The sequence below is a fragment of the Dromaius novaehollandiae genome, chromosome 1 (genome assembly GCF_036370855.1).
Source record: "Dromaius novaehollandiae isolate bDroNov1 chromosome 1, bDroNov1.hap1, whole genome shotgun sequence".
Taxonomy (NCBI): Eukaryota; Metazoa; Chordata; class Aves; order Casuariiformes; family Dromaiidae; genus Dromaius; species Dromaius novaehollandiae.
Window position 1 is genome coordinate 62,778,681 of NC_088098.1, and position 17,256 is coordinate 62,795,936.

A 17,256-nucleotide genomic window follows, 5' to 3' on the forward strand; every position below is an offset into this window, starting at 1 on the left:
GAGGGTCAGTGGCTTTGCTGTTACTGTCCCTCCTGCCTGCATCTTCTGGCTGTACTAAAGCGGTGACTATCATCTACTTCGTTTTAGAGCACTGCCAAGAATACTGAGACCTCAGCCATGTGCAAGAGCCCAAGCAAGTCCTACCACTGGTGCTTTGTGGTTTCTTTGATTGCAACAGAGGACACGATGGGAGCTTCCTGCCTTTGATCACCAAAGACAGAGAGTAAAACTGCAGAGCCTAAATATGGCAACAAAGCAAATGGCTAAAAAGATAATAATAATAAAAAAGTGGAAAAAAAAATCAGACAGCCAACCACCATGCACTACAAATGAAGAAAACCACATGAGTATTCAGTAGTTTCCCTTTCTGCCAAGGAAGGGAGGGAGATGACAGCACCAAGGATGTGGTTAATGTTACAGTTGCATGTCAGTTTAATGCCTCCACTACCAAAACGCATCAGATCCCACTTCCATCATTTCCCCCTTCCAGCTACAGTCATGTCCTCCCTTAAAAAAACGTCCAGCCCATGATAAGCTAACGCAAGCTGCTAGCCCAGCAGGAACACCTCCCGCAGGCAAAGTGAGCAGTTTTCTCTTGGGCTAGCAAGCTGCGCCAGTGTTTTGTAGGAAATGACAAGCTCCAGGTGTGCAGTGGGGACTGCAGGGCTGCTCAGCTCAGAGCACAACCGCCCGTCCCCCTGCCAGACGGTCGGGTCAGCTCAGCTCTGACACCACACCCAGGGATGGCAACGGGGCACACCCTGACCACTGAAGAGGTTAATGGTGATTGACCGCGGTAGCTGCGAGGCGTTGACAAGGGCTCTTGCATGGGTACATGAAGGATGACAGTCACTCCGTTGCCCAACATCCTGAAGAGAAGCAAGGCGTGAGAATCGGCGTGCAGCCCAACAGGACAGCCTTGCCAAGCTGCTGGCTGGCTGCCGGTGCAGGAACACCCTGCTCCTCCTCTCCTCACCATGGGTCTTGTCTGGCAGTGCAGCAAGCCAGTCCAGCTCACTAACCTGCCAGAAACGTATCCATTTTCTTTTAGATTATTCTGTTAATCTAGCAAGCTGAACTGACCCACGAGCTCAGAGGAGCATCAGTGTCAGCAGAGAGAGAAGGATCCCTTCCAACAGCAGAGCAAGTTGTTTGCTGTCTCATTAAGCTCCATCCTTCAAGCTTTGCCACACAGGCATATAAGAGAGAAAGGAAGAAGCAGTGGTACAACTCAAGGTACAACAACCAGACGGAATAGCAGGAGGGGAAAAAAAAAAAGTTTAGGAATGGGAATTCAGGTACTGTTACAACAACGAAAGTCAGAGTTACAACAGAGCCTTTTAAAAAAGGGTTACTAGCTCCCATCTAGGTGAGAAACAGAGGAGAGATCCCAGATCTGAAGCCCAGTCAGAAACAAGTTTGTTATAAGGACATTTCCCTCCCAGGTCTGAAATCAAAAACTATTCTTTCCTCAGCTCTCCTGGTTCACATGCAAGGCTTTAAGACAAGCAGTCTCCAGGCAGGTGTGATGTACAATTACTATGCCATAATTACAAAGCAAAGAGCAGTATTTTTGCATCGCATTGTTTTGTTTGTTTCTTTCCAGCTCAGCTGTTAAGCACCGTATCATGTGCCCCAAAGAGACAACCACACTAGCGGTGCAAAAACCCAGAAGACTTGTAATGGCAGTTCTCTGGGGAAAAGTCTACCTTCTTGTCCTAGGTTTGTGCAGCACTTGTCACTGTAGAATCTTGGTCTGTAATTTCGTCCCAGCATTACAGCAATACAAGCAATTAAAAAACCCTCCAAACGAATAATTCAATGGTCATAGCTCTACAAAATCAAAGAACTATACTAAACACCTCTGCATGCCAAGTCAGTGACATATAAACTATTAGCATTTACAGAAGGGGTGCACTTGTGATTGCAACTATATGATTTAGTCTAACTTTACAAAGCTGTTTTTTTGTAGCTTAAACTATTTCCAGTGCTCGAAAGAATATCCAGGAGCCTGTGGTTCATTTGTTAACTAATCTTCTCTAACAAAGAAAGATCGGCAATTGTTAAAGGATTTTTATTTTTAATGTGGGATGTATTCACTGACTTTGCCTTTATCAGCTTGGGCTTGACTTGCCAATTTCCCGTTTAAAAAAAAGCCTTAGAAGTTCAACATGTCTTATGCTTACTTTTTTTTTAAAGTCACATTTTTCTAGCTTTTACAGAATTGAGAGAAAAGCTTCATGCTGTCATGATTTACCAAAAAGGAAATTACTATTTATAGTGCTGTCCATCCTATTGCACTCACACACATTTTGCAAATAAACCCAAAGAGAAGAACCCATGACCCAGTAGCTCTGCCTCGTCTCATGTTGTCTCTACTGCTTTCTCCCCCGCATTCCTTCCCCCTCAAGACAGCTGCTTCTTCAGGCTGCCTCCTGCCTCCTCCACAGCTGCTGCCTCCTCCCAGGCGGCAGTATTACTGTATTACAGCATTACTAACAGTGATGCTCCCCCTTGACACTGCACTCTCCTGCCAGCCAGGATATAAGGCTAAACTAATAAAGCCCAGTGGAGCTAGGCCAGTAGAGCAGCTCTGGTGCCTCCCCAGTAGGGAGCAAGGTTTCAGTTGTCACCACAAAAAGACCCATACATTTTAAAGGGGGGTGGGGAAAAAAAGAAGAAACAGAAGGCAAAAGAAAAAAAAAAAGAAAGAAAAAAGGAAAGCTATGACCTACTAATAGTGTTGTGCCACCCATCTTTATTCACCTTCACAGATTCAATATATTGCTTATTTAACATCTTCACAAAACAGCTTAAGAACACAGACTGCCACTTTCCAGTTAATTTTGCTTTTGGTCACCAAAAAGAATTAGGATTTTACTTAAATGCAGTTTAGTGAATGGCTGCCTCCACAACTTAAAAATTACATGTGCCATGCTGGAAATCAAAGATGGCAGAAAGACTCGAAAGTGAAACAGGTCAGAACACAGTGACAATGATTTTCTTTCCATATACAAATATTAATGAAAAAGCAAGTTTGTGCAGTGACAGATATTAAAAATAAGGAGCAAATTATTCTTGCTTTGAGTTAATTAAAAAACAGCATGAAAAAACAAACACCAGTGGGACACATCAGTACATTTCCAGAGTACAGCTCCAGAGCACATGAACTATTAAACAGGGTTAGAAAAATGACCATCCAATAAAATATTCTGTGTCTGAAAAGAATCAGCAGCAAATGCTTAGATAACCTATGGCAGAAGGCAGCAAATACATGGTGATCCTTCCCTCTGTCCCACAACTTCCAGCACCAGCTCTTTAGGGATCACCTGAGTCAACAGATGCATTTGTGCCACTGTGTCTACCAGCCGCTGACATATTCTGCATGAATTAGTTTAATCTCTTCCTCAATCCCATTTATATTTCTGGCACATAATATGGGACAACATAAGCTTTTTTTTTTTTTAACCTATGCTACCTTAACTCTGATTGTATGCTTTTTGGGGAAGAGAAACTTGATGGCACAATGCTGTTGCCCTTCCCCTTCTACCCTTCAGCACTGTCTCCATCACTTTATAAAAAGTCTCAGACTAACCTTCTCCAAAGCACATCAGCTCCTAAAAATGTTTCATAACAGGAAAAAAAAAAAAAATCCACTATCTGTTTGTGCCTATTTCCTCTTGCCTCAAATATACAAACAGCTTTAGTCTTTTGGCTTGGCGCTATTAGGACCAATATAATTTGGTATTTCCAGGATAGTCAGCAAACTGGGACCTTCTTTACAGAGCCTTTAGGCCTGCCATTAATACATATTACTGTTTTCCTCCAGTCCATCTAACCTTGCTAAACTCAAGTGTCTAGAGAAAAATCATCAGAAGGAATTCCGCAGGTCAAATCCTTTCAGAAGGGGAAGGTAATAAGTGGTAATGAGTGTGGCAACAAATAACAGAAGTTTAAGAAGCGTATTTCACCTCTTGGTGCCATGAAGGTGCAAGACAAAAGACAGCTTTGACTTTTTACTTACAAAAAAATGTTACACTGATGGTTAAACACAGCCTTCTCAGAGACCCCATCAGAACTAATGAAACTATAATTTCCTTTAAATTACTGCTATTCACACCCCAGCCCTCATAAGCCAGCCAGTAATAGCTGTTCATCATTTACTTTAATACGAAAGCAATCAATAAGCTTTTCCCTACAGTTATTTTACTGCTATCTATGAAGTCTAAACACCTAGAATTAGAAAAGGTGCCAGCAACAAGACACACAGTTAAATTTCACTGTTGTCTTTCTTATGGAAAAAGATTTTAAAATTCCACATGATTTTGAGAAAAGCCGGACTAAAGCAGTTTCAGTGACCTACAAAGAAAAGAATCTTCATACATTGAAACATGATGAATAGACTACAATATTGAAGTACTACAGGTAAAACATGTTAGATTGAGCAGCTTTTCCTTTTCATAATGACTGTGTCCTGTGCATTGTTTTTCTGTATCATACAGTATTGGTTCCTGGCTGCTTAGTTCTAACGTTAACATTTGCACTGAAAGAGATCTAATACTAAATGGCAGTAACATCACATTTCTTTTAGCTTCATGGATGATTCACACAAGCAAAGGGCATTAAATAGAAGACATACGCACATACAAAAATCTCAGCTACCAAAGGAAGTTTTAGTCTTTGTTAAATAGCAAGCAAAAAGCATTCCACAGTTATTCCAAAATTTTCCTGTTGGAAAATTCTGAAATTTCCAGTCATACCAAAATAACATCAACAATAAGACAAGTCTAGAAAAGTCTATTGTCTAGAAGGACTAGATTTTATACTTGATAAAAGCACCTTCATACATGTCCACACAAAAATCAAAACTCAAGTAAACATCCTGTTATGCCAGAAGCCAGACCAGTTTGCAGAACATGCAGTTAAATGAGGAAAAATTGGTGTGCAGGGTTTTTAACTATAGTGTCTTGGACCAGGTTTTAAAACAAGTTGACTTACCAAAGCAACAAGATGCTAACAGACAGCAGTACAGTATTGCCAACTCTATTAATGAGTGCAGACAATGCTCACATTGCTAAATGTGAATATTTCATCCTTATTAGAATTTAAGTGTTGAGTTTCAGTTCTTAGATAAAGCTCTACCACTAAGTCTTCTATTTTAGTTTGACTTAGTAACTATCTTCATCTCTAAGAGCTTGTTTGTAGCAGCTTACACATTTAAAACTGAGTCACACAGAAATCTTGACAAGCCAAAGGACAAAAAGACCTGCCAGATGCCTTACAGTGGGCGTCCAAGTCATAACAGCAAAATATGGCTCCAAGCAATGACATGAGTAAGAGTTACTGAAGAGAACTGACATAAAATATACTCATGGAAAATACTCATGGAAACTGATTTGGTGCCCACAGTTGCCAAAGAACTATTAGAGCTGTAAAGAAAAGTGGCACAGGAACTTTAAAAAATTAAAAAGGTAATCTCATCTAACCTGTGAAGCCTTCTGATGTTTTAGCTACCTTTGGTTGTTCACCATGTTGAACGCAGGTAAGAACAGCATCAAAATATTTCTTCCAGGTAATACATTTGTCTCAGTCTCAGTGTAACTGCTGCAAGCATGACATGGGAGACCTTCACTAGCTATGCTGAATTATAGGTAAGATATTTTGTGCTTTCACTCATCAGTGACCTTTTTAAGATGACAAAGACAAAAAGATTAACTCATCTGTAGGAGATGGGACAGAAGCACAAAAGAGATGCAGGGACTGAGGAAGAAACACTAAGAAGGAAAAATTCAAGTTAGAAGTTCAAGTCCTGCCCTGCAGGAATGCCTCATTACAAGATCAACTTGTTCTTGGAAAGAGTATCAGAAGGTCTTGAGCCTATTTTCTCTACCATTCAAACAGCAGCTGTGATCTACCGAACTCCTGGGAACGGCACATCACACTACCTTAAGCATGCAAAACAAAAATCCTAACTGTAGAAGAGACTGGAATTCAGGTCTTCCGAAGCCCCATCCCCATTTCAGGCAGAGTTCAGGAGCCTTTGTTGAGAAGGTCTGCTTGGGTACTTTGTTTCAATCTTAGCTACCAAATCTATGAAGTCCAAGTAAACCAGATACTCAGAGCCACAGCCACAACTTCTACTTATTTGGGCAGTTGAATATGGATCTTTTTCAAAAAGTGTTATTACAAGTACAAATGGAACCAACAAGCTGGAATACTTTAACACCAAGGTTAGCTGCATCTATATGAAGTCTTCATGAAGGTGAGTGCTGCTCCCTAGAAAGCCACAGAATCAAAGCACTAGTCAAAAGCATGCACAAGCCAGCAGATGTCCACACAGTGCATAAACAACAACAAGAAGCATAAAAAATTGCAGCAAAGGATTCTCAGAAGATCAGTAGCTGGAAAAGCATTTACAATTTAAGTACAAATCTCTTGCCTGAAAGCACAGACATGTCTTGCAAAAATGTTCCACAAGAATTCCTTTGTAAAAGTGGATGCCTAATATAAAGAACTACTCCTTTACTCCTAGTTATTAACTAGTAACACACAAGATGGTAGCTTTAATCAAATCTGGAACAAAAAAAATTGTCTCACACTTTACCGCTCGAGTTAATAAAATTACTCGCCCTCTAGCAAAACGTCCATAAAGTATGCATGTCCAATAACGGACACACTTAGATTTGTGAACTAACTCAATTATATTTCCTGCTGTGTGTAGAGTTATAGTATTAATTATTCAAAAGTTTTAAGATAAATACCAAGACTTCACAGAAACAGTCTCAAGACCCTGATTTTTTACAACCCAGTACTGTGTCAGAAAACCCCCACTGATTAAAAACAAAAACAAAAACAAAAACAAAAAATTAGTTTGGGAGCTCTGAAGGTTATCTACTTGAACCCCTTACCCAAAGTGGAGCTAACTTCAAAGTTGGATCTGGATCTTGTCAAGTGTTAAATATCTCTGCAGATCGAGATTCCCCAACCTCTCTGGGCACCTTTTCCCATGTTGCACCAATCTTAGAGGGAAGACTTTTTTTCCTTTTGTCCAAAAAAAATTTTCCCAATTGCAGCTTGTTCCTGTTGCTTCTTGCCCTTCCTTTGTCTGACTCCAAGAAGACTCCAGCTCTGTCTTCTTTAAAGCCTCCAATAGATACTTGAAGATTGTAATTAAATGCCCCCATAGCCTTCTCTTCTACAGGCTAAACAAGCTCAGTTCTCAGTCTCTCTTTGAGGACATCGTATGCTCTGGCCCTTCCAACTACTGACGCGACCCTCTGCTAGACTCTCTTCAGTTTGACGATAGACTTTGGCCATCCAGTCAGTCAGCAGCAATACCAAGGGAGAACTGTACATCGCAAATAGAAATATTCATAAGCAACTTACCTAAATGTATCTCAAATATTTAACAGTTACACTAATGAGACAGCGAATTTCTCTATTGAATTTATTTGTATTTTCAGTTCTCTTGTTACAAGTTAACCAGATCCAGTCAAAAGACACGACATCAGTTGTTCATAATGTACAACACTGATCAATAGGAAAGCAATCACCTCACAAACAGTATTTGCAGTGCATGTGGCTTATAAAGGCATTCTTTAACCTCGACACAAAAACTTTAAGCAGTACCCTTGGCCTGCAAATACACCCTTCCCTCCTCCCCAACGGTAGCAGGACCATACAATGAAAACTTTGCGCAGGTGCTGGCAAAAGTCAGCAGAGCCCATGCCTCAGGGCTTCTACTAGGCGTCTTTCAGGACTTGAGGACTTTTTTCCCTCTGATCCAAAATTCAGCTGTTTTGGGCACCTTTTCCTCTGAAGCACTGGAGACTGGCCATGGCTACTGACTTCAGGTAAGCATCATGCAGCTAGTGGAATTCATTTCTCAAGTGCCTGCTTACATATCCTGCTAACAGCAAGCTCATGACACAGGCAATGACTTCAGTCTCTCTTGCTCAGTTTCTGAAGCACACTAACATTGGCTTTGGGTCATTTACTATAGTTTAAAGTTTGTTTCCAATAGCTTGTAACAATCTGTGTTTCTCAGTGTGCCAAAAGAAAAGTCCACTGAACATCTAAATGAGACATAAATATCTCTGCTGTGAGAAGGAAACTCAGTGACCAAATAGCTCCTTCCAATCCCAAGTTCCACTTTCCCAAATGTACCCAAGTTCTTGCTTTGCTCATATATTCATGACAAAGTAAACAATTCCCATGTCTCTACCAGTCCGAGTAATACTCCTATACTTAAAATAACAGGTAATTATTGTGTATAATAAGAGCAACCGGAGGAAATGGAAAACTTCTTAAAAATAATTGCACTTCAAGATATCCTGCTGCTAGCTCCTTTAAGTCATTTACCCCCACTCTATTCTTCTCCTAACTGTGAAGCCTGAACAATGATCACCTTGGAGGAATGTTTTCTGAATTCATTTGCAGAACAGCTCTGAGTCTTCAGATTCCTCAGCTAGACATTGCAATAATGAAGGACAAAAGCACTTCTCTACTAAATGTAACCCCCTCTGGAAAAGACTAAAAGAAACCTGTCACAATTCATAGATAAATCATTAATCTTTATATTGCCACTTCCTCACATTTAATTATGCATAATCTCACTGCACCAGTTTAACACAGCGATCTGCTTTAAAACACATTAAACAATTTCACGTTTTCTAAAATCTGGTACAGCAATTTCTAGTACCATCGAAAAAAGTGTTAAGGCCTGCATTTGTCCACGCCCATACAAAGCATAAAAGACACAAGCAATTTTACATTACCAAGGCCTTGCAAACAGACCATCAGTAGCGGCGCCTGTGTCAGCAGGTTTATCCTCCCACATCCAGTGTCCCGAGGACTCCATTATTTCATGCGAGTTGCAAGCAGAACAGTTTGTAAACAGGCAGCCAGACTTTCCAAACCAGTTAGCTGTTCAGGGTGAACTAGAGCTTTTCACCTCAAAACAGCCATGCTTCTCTAAGGACACAGTACAGAAGCTGGGCTTGCTTTTGTTTTTATTTGGTATTTTTAATTCAAAATACAGCAGTAGATTGCAGGAAAAAAGTGTATCTAAAACTTAGCATGTTTATAAGCTCTGCAAGCTAGTAGCCTGAACACAATGTATAAATAAATCCAAGTAATGTCAAACAGCATTCCACAGTAATGTGTCAAATGAAAAGCAAAAAGACTTGTCTGTTTGAAGAAAACAATTGTGTTCATTCATATGCAAGCCAGTCTTCTATACATTAACTCAGGATTTTACCATTTAATGACATGTCCCCCTGAAAGCTCGGTATGTACAGATACTACAAACTGGACAATGAAGAGCCCACTGTATACAAGTTTGTATTTCTAGATGCTGTTTAAGTGGGAGTTCATTCAAAGCATCTCTTTTGGGAGATGAAGTACCAAAATTGAGCTTACCTTTAAAAAAAAAAAAAAATACAAAGAATACCCAGTCAGTACAAACAAGCACCTCTGCTGGCCCCCAAAAGACAATATTCTAGAATAAATCCTCTTCATGAGATCATGTAGAAGATTACACTGACCCTCATTTGTGTGCATTAAGCATAAGATCCATGGCCACTTGTAATACTCTACCACAGACAAAAAATATCTTTAAAAAATCATTAATTTCAAACAGGCATTTAACAGTTCCTCTGTTACATGGTAATGAAATGTCTACTATGAATGGCCAGATGCTCAAATGGATTAAACAGTGTTTAGCCTTTAAATCCTGTATCTGTAAATCAAGACTGACCCAGTGACCTAAAGTAAAATTTAATAATAAATACGTGCTTAACAGCCACATATCGATCATTCAAAAAAGCAATAAAAATTGTTTGTTCAAAGCCTATTTGGACATATAGACAGTGCTCATTAGGGGATATAACGAGAAGAGCTGCAGAATGCCAAATGTGGAGTCCCCTATTTATCCTTGAAACAGGTTTAGCAGAGGCAGCGGAAAAGCAAGCTTCCCAACACAATGCCCACTAGCAATCTGGAGAAATCACCTCTGGAAGAAGGAGTATACAAGACATTACCTTTATGTCAATATGATTGTTGCTTTCTGTCAAGACTTGTCAATAAGACAGTAATTCACATCCACAGTGACTATGAATTCTGTAGTCAACAGCTGCCTTACTAGGAACAGATCAGAGAGCAGCACACATCCCACATGAGCTACAGAATAACCTCGGGGTGGCTACCCTTCCTTTGCTGTGGCTTTCAGCTAGGTTCAAGGTGGTGTCTGAATGGAGAAAGTCTAATTGCTTTTCAAGGACAAGAGCCAATCTGTTTCCTGCACTTCGAACAGCACAACTACAGACATGCCACCGGCACGTGTGAACAAGTCCACTGCAGTCCATTAAAAACAAGCTTCACATAACTCACCCATTTCAACAGCAACAGAATATTTACATTTTGGAGAAGGAAGGGGTTAAAAAAAAAGTATTTAATTACAAAGATGATACAAGCTTCCATTAAGAATACTCGTCCAGTTCCACCAATGTGCGAGCGTGACATGACGTCTGAAAAGACTTCAGGCATGTATACTGGGCTCCCACAAGCATAAGAAAAGCTCATATACCACTGACAATTTAAGTACTCAAAGAAATAAAACCCCCTCAACCCACATGCACACTTTTGTTAGTCAGTAAGGCTTGCAAAACATCTTGCAGATTAAAAATTTATCATAGTCACATATGTTGCAATAGTGACCTATTAACCACATTTGCAAACTTTCCTCCCAGACTCTTACATACTGACATTTTAGTGCATAAAAGCAGAAGGCAGGTCGGTGGAATTAGGACTGACACAGCTTTAATTAAAAGCCTCTAGCACTGTCTTCCCCTGTACCAAATAAAAATGGCAGTCCTGGCAAGAGAGATGCAACGTAAGAGCTTTATTTGAAAGGGAAAGCCCATACATGACTGAAAACACCTGCAGAAGTAACATTTTAGCTTACTATTTGGGGTACAACAGTGCTTTAGAAACAAATTTTAGTGCCCCTCATTTAAGTCAGCTGTAATTCAAATTGCATATAAACATTAATCATGCATTGGTAATGAAATCTTTTTAAACAATCCTACCTCGTACAGCACAACAAAAATGTCTTTTATAGGACATGAAAGCCTTGCAAGTATATAGTCCTAATTTTATTCTTCCCTATAAATGAAATCCTGCCATCAAAACACTCACCATATTTACACAGCATCCTGAAAACTTGTGTAAAGTCTGTATACAATTAAGCTACATAGGAGGAAGATTCCAAAATGTTTGGTCAGTGGGCGAGTTGGGAACAGGGACAGAGAGTGAGAAGGAAGAGTGAAAAACCTGATACTGCATTCTGTCTACCATATATTGCTTTCTCTGAACTAACTGCATAAAAAAACCTTATGCATCTATTGTATCACTAGGTCTGTTTGAACGCTATCAGCTCATCTCAGCCTTCATTCCAGTACGAAAAACAAACATGTATCACATCCAAAACCCACTCAAATAAAAAGCAATCAACACAAAAAGGCACGTAAATCAAATAGATTTGGCAGTGAACGGTATTTCACAGAGACAAGGGATCTGAATTGCTCCATTTGTGTCAGTTTGGCCAGTTATTGTTCTGACTTACTACTATAATGATCCCAAATTAAACTGCTTGAACTAAAACAAACAAAATCTCTAAAATGAAATCCCCCCCCCTTAACAATGGTTTAAGAAATGAATTACCGTGGCACTACCGTCTTTAAATCACAAATACCTCGCTTCAATTAAAAATCATTCTGCGTGCATCATGCATTTTGTACTGACCTTACGAAAGCCGCGTTTGCTCCTCTTCGCTAGAAATCATTAAGAGTTTGGGTGAAATCCTTTTATGTGCTCCTCCAGCCAGCTAATTCCAGCCTTCCATTACCACCCTCCATTGCAGACGCCTGCAGGCAGCACCCGCTCCCCGGCTTTCGCTGGCTCCCAACCCCGCCAGGATAATCACATTCCAGCGGGGAGCGAACAGATGGCAGGCTCCATGGTAACCAGTCCTCCCCGGCTACTGGCAGCACTGGGACGCTACCCGCGACTGGGCAACAAGCGCTCTTTGTGCTTCGGCCTCGCAAATCCTTGCCGCGGGGACAGGCAGCCCCTAGCACTCACTGGGCATGCCTAGCAGGTGCTTTGCTGGTGGCAGCCGGCAGAGCACCTTCACAAAAGCTCGCAGCCAGGTTTAACCTTGACGCTGCCTGCTCCGGCGTCACAGAGGGGAGAAAGGGGTTTAAATCACCCCCTCTAAAATGGAGGCGAAGATATTCGGAATTTTCATTTACTTATACCACACAAAAGGGTGCGGGGAAATTAGCTGAGGACCGCTTTTCCCCAACAAACTGATTTTCTGAAGGCAGGCTTATCCCCCCAACAGGGCTTTGCTGCAGTGCTACTGGAACATTTGCTGCACATTCCCCGGCTCCTGTACCCTCAAATTGTCCTCCCTCGCAATACTATAATCTCCTAATCTAGGGTTTTAGCTAACAAGAATCTTGCAATTCCTTGCCTTTGCTCTTAGAGCTTGTTAGGCATATCTGTTCCTGCATCTGCTGGGACTGCTGCTGATTCAGCAGGCAGGAGCTGCTGCTTCTCTGGGCTGTAGGTGGAGGCTGCCGGGGGGGGGGGGGGGGGGGGGGGGCGTGTCGGGAAAGGCTTTTCGCCTGGATGCTGTGCCCAAACCCACAGCTCTCCCCGGCCCAGATCTGCACCCACACCGCTGCGGTGCACCCGCTCAGCCCAGCACAAAGTGCAATTCCCACAGGCAGCAGCTGGAGACAAGAAGAAGGAAGGTGGTCTTCAACACCAATTGCTTACGAGCTTGCTGGCAGAAAAGCTTTGAAATAACATATTTGGGATTTAAATGCTAACGAGATGCCCAGGACCATTTCTCAAAATACCCACTAAATTGCGAGGTGAGGAGGGGGGAAAAAAATCATACAGCATAGTATTTCATGGCCTGAATCTGTTGACACATTCAGCCTCTTTCTCCCTTACTCTCAAAATGCCATGAATCATTCACGTCTAACACTGTGTCAAAAAACTGTGGGTAATTTTGTTTAAAGCTGAGCCAAATTTGGAGCTCAAGCTCCTACATGCTAACTTAAGTCTGGGGATTTTTTTTTTTTTTTTTTTTTTTTTTTTTGGTGGTAGGTAAAACGTTTTCCTTTCTCCCTTAATGACACCTTTGATCTCCTTGTAGCTGGTCCTGCAGGGCAGCATCTGCTCCTGTAACAGAATGAAAAACCCTGTACTGGAACCTAGCCACACAAAAACGCCCATCTTTACCCATAGGTGATTTGTGCATAGGGTTCAACAACTTTCTTCCCTCCTGAATCTTCAGCTTCCCTCATCCTCACTACATTAGCAACTTAGTTTTGTTTCACAGCAAGTGCAGTTAAGTTTATCTCATATTGATAAGAGACATCACTATTAAACTGATACCTCCTTAGCACTGGGAGCCCCTTGGATCATCACTGACAGCACCCCAGGGCTTGGGGTGCTGCACCTGCAAGTTGTACAAGACAGCCTCAGCCACTAAAGGGGACACGGGTGCAGGAAGGCACTCACCCGCAGCTCGCACAGGGCACTGGGGCGCACCAGCGACAGAGGTGGGATGCAAACTCAGGTCTTCGGGCTTCTACCCTATGGCTGTTGGATCAATCTGCCTCACAGGGCCAATTTCAATCCCAGTGCTCACCAAGGAGCACTACTTCCATGGTCTCCTAGCATGCCTGTGTGCACTCAGTTCTGTACATGCAGTTTTTCATTTAGTCTCACATTCTTAGTAAGGGCGGGGGGGGGGGAACCCTCAAAATATTTTCTTCCTTCAAATAAGGAATCTTTGCATCACTGAGAATTTCTTAAACAACCATGCACACCAAACCTAATCATCCATCAGCAATAAAGGTAAAATAATGTAAGGAGGGAAACCAATTTCCTATTCAACTTGCCAAACGTTTATAATAATAATAATAATAAAAAAAACCACTGTTCAGCATTTAAGCATTATGAAAGATACGCAGATAGCACTTCTTGTTTTGTCTCTTAAAAATAAAGACCATGGCTCAGAAGTGAGTTTTATATATTTATATATCTTATGTATTTATGAGTTTCTGGAACAAACTGTCTGTAGCAATTATAATTCTCGGCAAACAGATTGACTTCGAAATTAGAGGGATTCAAGTTCAGTTTCAGTCTTTTTCTTTCATGAAAGAGACCACCTACAGAGGAATTTTCTACATTTACATTAATTTTAACTTTGTATAAAAATGATGCACTTTAATGAAATATTACAATTCAAGTTGGCGTCAGAAAACCTGTTCCAAACACTGACAAAAACCCTTAGACCATCTGTTTTTCTACAGGTACTAGCTGTACTCATTACAAAAAGACTGCTAGCAGAATAAAGGGCAGTGGCAGTTAGCATCAATTTCAGCTTCTTACTTGGAGTAATTTTGAGTCTGATTTTACATTCATTTTTTACATGTATACATACCTACATACAGTTTTTAATAAACCACATGCAGCACCCATCACACAAAAGGAGAACGGGATGCACTACAAATTTTGGCAGAAGTAACAGATACGTTACATGGAGCAACATTATAAAAGAATCCTACGTATATTAGACACAAATATTTTATTAGACCTTCTTGAAGGGGAGAAAGGAAAACAGCATATCCAAAATGCTTTTGAAGAGGAATGGTAAAGGGAAAGAAAAGTTAACCATCTCCCCTAATTCTTTGGCCTAAACTGACCCAGAAGGGAATGTAGTACTAAACTGGTTTTAGTTGGAAGATATTAATGAAAAATAAACAACGCATTGACATCTCCTGACTTGATTCCCTTACAAGAGTAAAGGCAATGTCTTTTTTAATTATGATACCATACTTCACCTTTTACCAGCCTCAGCTGCTATCTGACAAGCTAAGACTCTGGTATTTTGCTCAAGTTGATGGATACTATCAAACTGGACTTCAGAGTATGCCATTTAAATTAGTCTTTTTTTGTGGTGACTGCTTAAAATCTATTCATCCAAAAGCAGTCACATGAGTTTAGAATAATGCATATTACTAGTCTGTGAAAAACAGTAGAAGTTAGTCTCCATTTTCTGTGTAAGATTTAAATGTTTCATTTATAAAGCCAGTAACAGCATCTAAATAACAGGCCTCACATATGCATGGTTTTGAACTTCTGCCAATTTCTCATATCTGTTTTTATAGTTTTACTAGAACAGCCTAGTAATTCATGAAAGTTATATCAAGTGTATGTTACTGCCAGAGATATAGCAATAAAATATACCATTGCTTTGTTCTATTATGGTATCACCTTTGTTTTCTAAACGAAAAGCATTATTAACGTTTCAACATGAGCCTACGTTTTTAGTTGAAGTTTCTAATCAGGTGTAAAAGCTGTGCATCTCACTAACATTTGTATCATTGGACCAAAAGACCCCACAAAACAAAACAAAAAGATACCAGAATGTGACATAGGACATAAGGATACATTAAATTCAGATGCTTGTTTCCAAAGGGGAGAAGTATTTCTCCAGGGCTTCATAAACAAGGTGGGACAGACTCATAATCTATTATCAGTAACAGTTTCAATATAATATGTGTATATTTCTTGTAACTTGACACCACCTGGTAATGAGGAAGTTCACTTCAAGGGAAACAGGATGTCTAATTTTTTAAGAGTATAAAAAACATTCTGTAGGCAACTGCAAGGGCTGAAACTCATCACATTTCCTTGTACTTGTCTAGAATGTAAAAACTTCCAAGAATTTAAGTTTTCCATGATCACCATAGAGGGGTTAAGGCTTCCACACTCATCCTCAAAGATCCCTTTGTATGACAGCTGTGCTCTTCCAGTACTATCCATTTTTCCCCCAAATTAAGTGACTTCACAGAGAGAGAGCAATGAATTAAATCTGCAGTCAGGAAGAACCTCCTCAGCAGCACCTCTGCAGGTATGAAGCAGGTGGACTTGCCACATGGTTTCAAAGCCAGTGACCTTCAACTGACTGACACTTCCTCAAAGAAGGATGCTTCCTTTGCAAGAAACAAGACTGAGTTACTTCTCCTTTCACACTATGCTCCTGTAAGCTGGGAGTGTGTGCATGCTGGGTGTGGGAGAAGGGGCAGAGTGACTGTCTTGTTATTGTTCTTAAGGCCACTGTTTGATTAAGCGATATTAACACTATGAGCAAAAGCCCCTCCAAAGTCTTACCGCTTGTAAAAACAGGATTCACAATATGAAGATAAGCTATCTCCTTCTCATCAGTTCAATGACATGGACACTCTCTTCTTTGCAGCAAATCATTCTTCCAATGATTAAAACAGCTGTCTGTGTAGATGTCCATCTTTGTTGTCCCTTAACGATAGTTGTCAGAGAAACATGGACAGATTTCATACTAAGGTGTCTTAGAGAGTTACAAACATTTGGTATATAAGTCTGAAAGTTATTCTTCTTTCGTAGGCTCTCCTCCAGAATCAATTTCAAGTGGAATTAAACACCTTACAGAAGGAGAAAAATAAGACTTGCACTGTTACATCTCCAAAAATAGTCATTTTCAAATTAGAAGCAGTACCACCTCAATACACTGAAACACTTATTTCATAAACTGGAATTACTTCCGTTTCCAAATCCTTTCTTGTACCTCTCCTACTGAGCTGTATCAGCAGTATCATCAGGTTAGTAACGCCTGCAGGGAGAGATAGTGCTTTCTGTTTAAAGCCAACAGTAGAGCATATCTACAGAGCTGGCCAACCGTACTGATTAATGTCATTTTAAAATATTATGGGAAGTGGATTAAGTAAAATTTAATTAGAATAAAATCCATCAGTCCAAGGCCCTAAACTGCAACTCCTTTCCATGATAAAGGAAAACCTCTTGGAAATAGTGGGCACAAAGAAACAGTTACTTTAATAGGATATACATATATTTTTAAACACTGAATTATTTTTACGTCAACAGAAAGTGGTGCAATGTAGAGGTGTTAAGGAGGATGCATGATAGCATAGCTTCCCTTAAGTGGACACCAAAGCTCAGGCCTTGCACAAACAGCCTGTAAGGTACAAGACAGCACATATTGGTAGCACCCAGAAATAAGAGGTCTGGCTCTGGCTTTGCAAGATGTGCATGAACAGAGAGAAAGAGACAGTAAACACTGAGGGGCTTACATTCCAATAGCAGGGTAAACTGTGACACTAATACATTTGTTAACCC

At 40.5% G+C, this 17,256-nt stretch overlaps 1 protein-coding gene across 4 annotated transcripts in view; it reads right to left on the bottom strand.

Annotated features, from left to right (window-relative positions):
* Nucleotides 1-17,256, bottom strand: part of FGD4 (FYVE, RhoGEF and PH domain containing 4) — a 119,119-nt gene that overhangs the window by 65,188 nt on the left and 36,675 nt on the right. Inside the window, exon 1 of one of the 4 annotated variants that reach the window (XM_064514450.1) lies at nucleotides 11,803-12,141. The exons of the other annotated variants lie outside the window; for them this stretch is intronic. The gene's annotated coding sequence lies outside the window, so the exon portion shown is untranslated. Of the gene's footprint in view, nucleotides 1-11,802; nucleotides 12,142-17,256 lie in introns of those variants that run through there. 4 annotated transcript variants of the gene reach the window in all.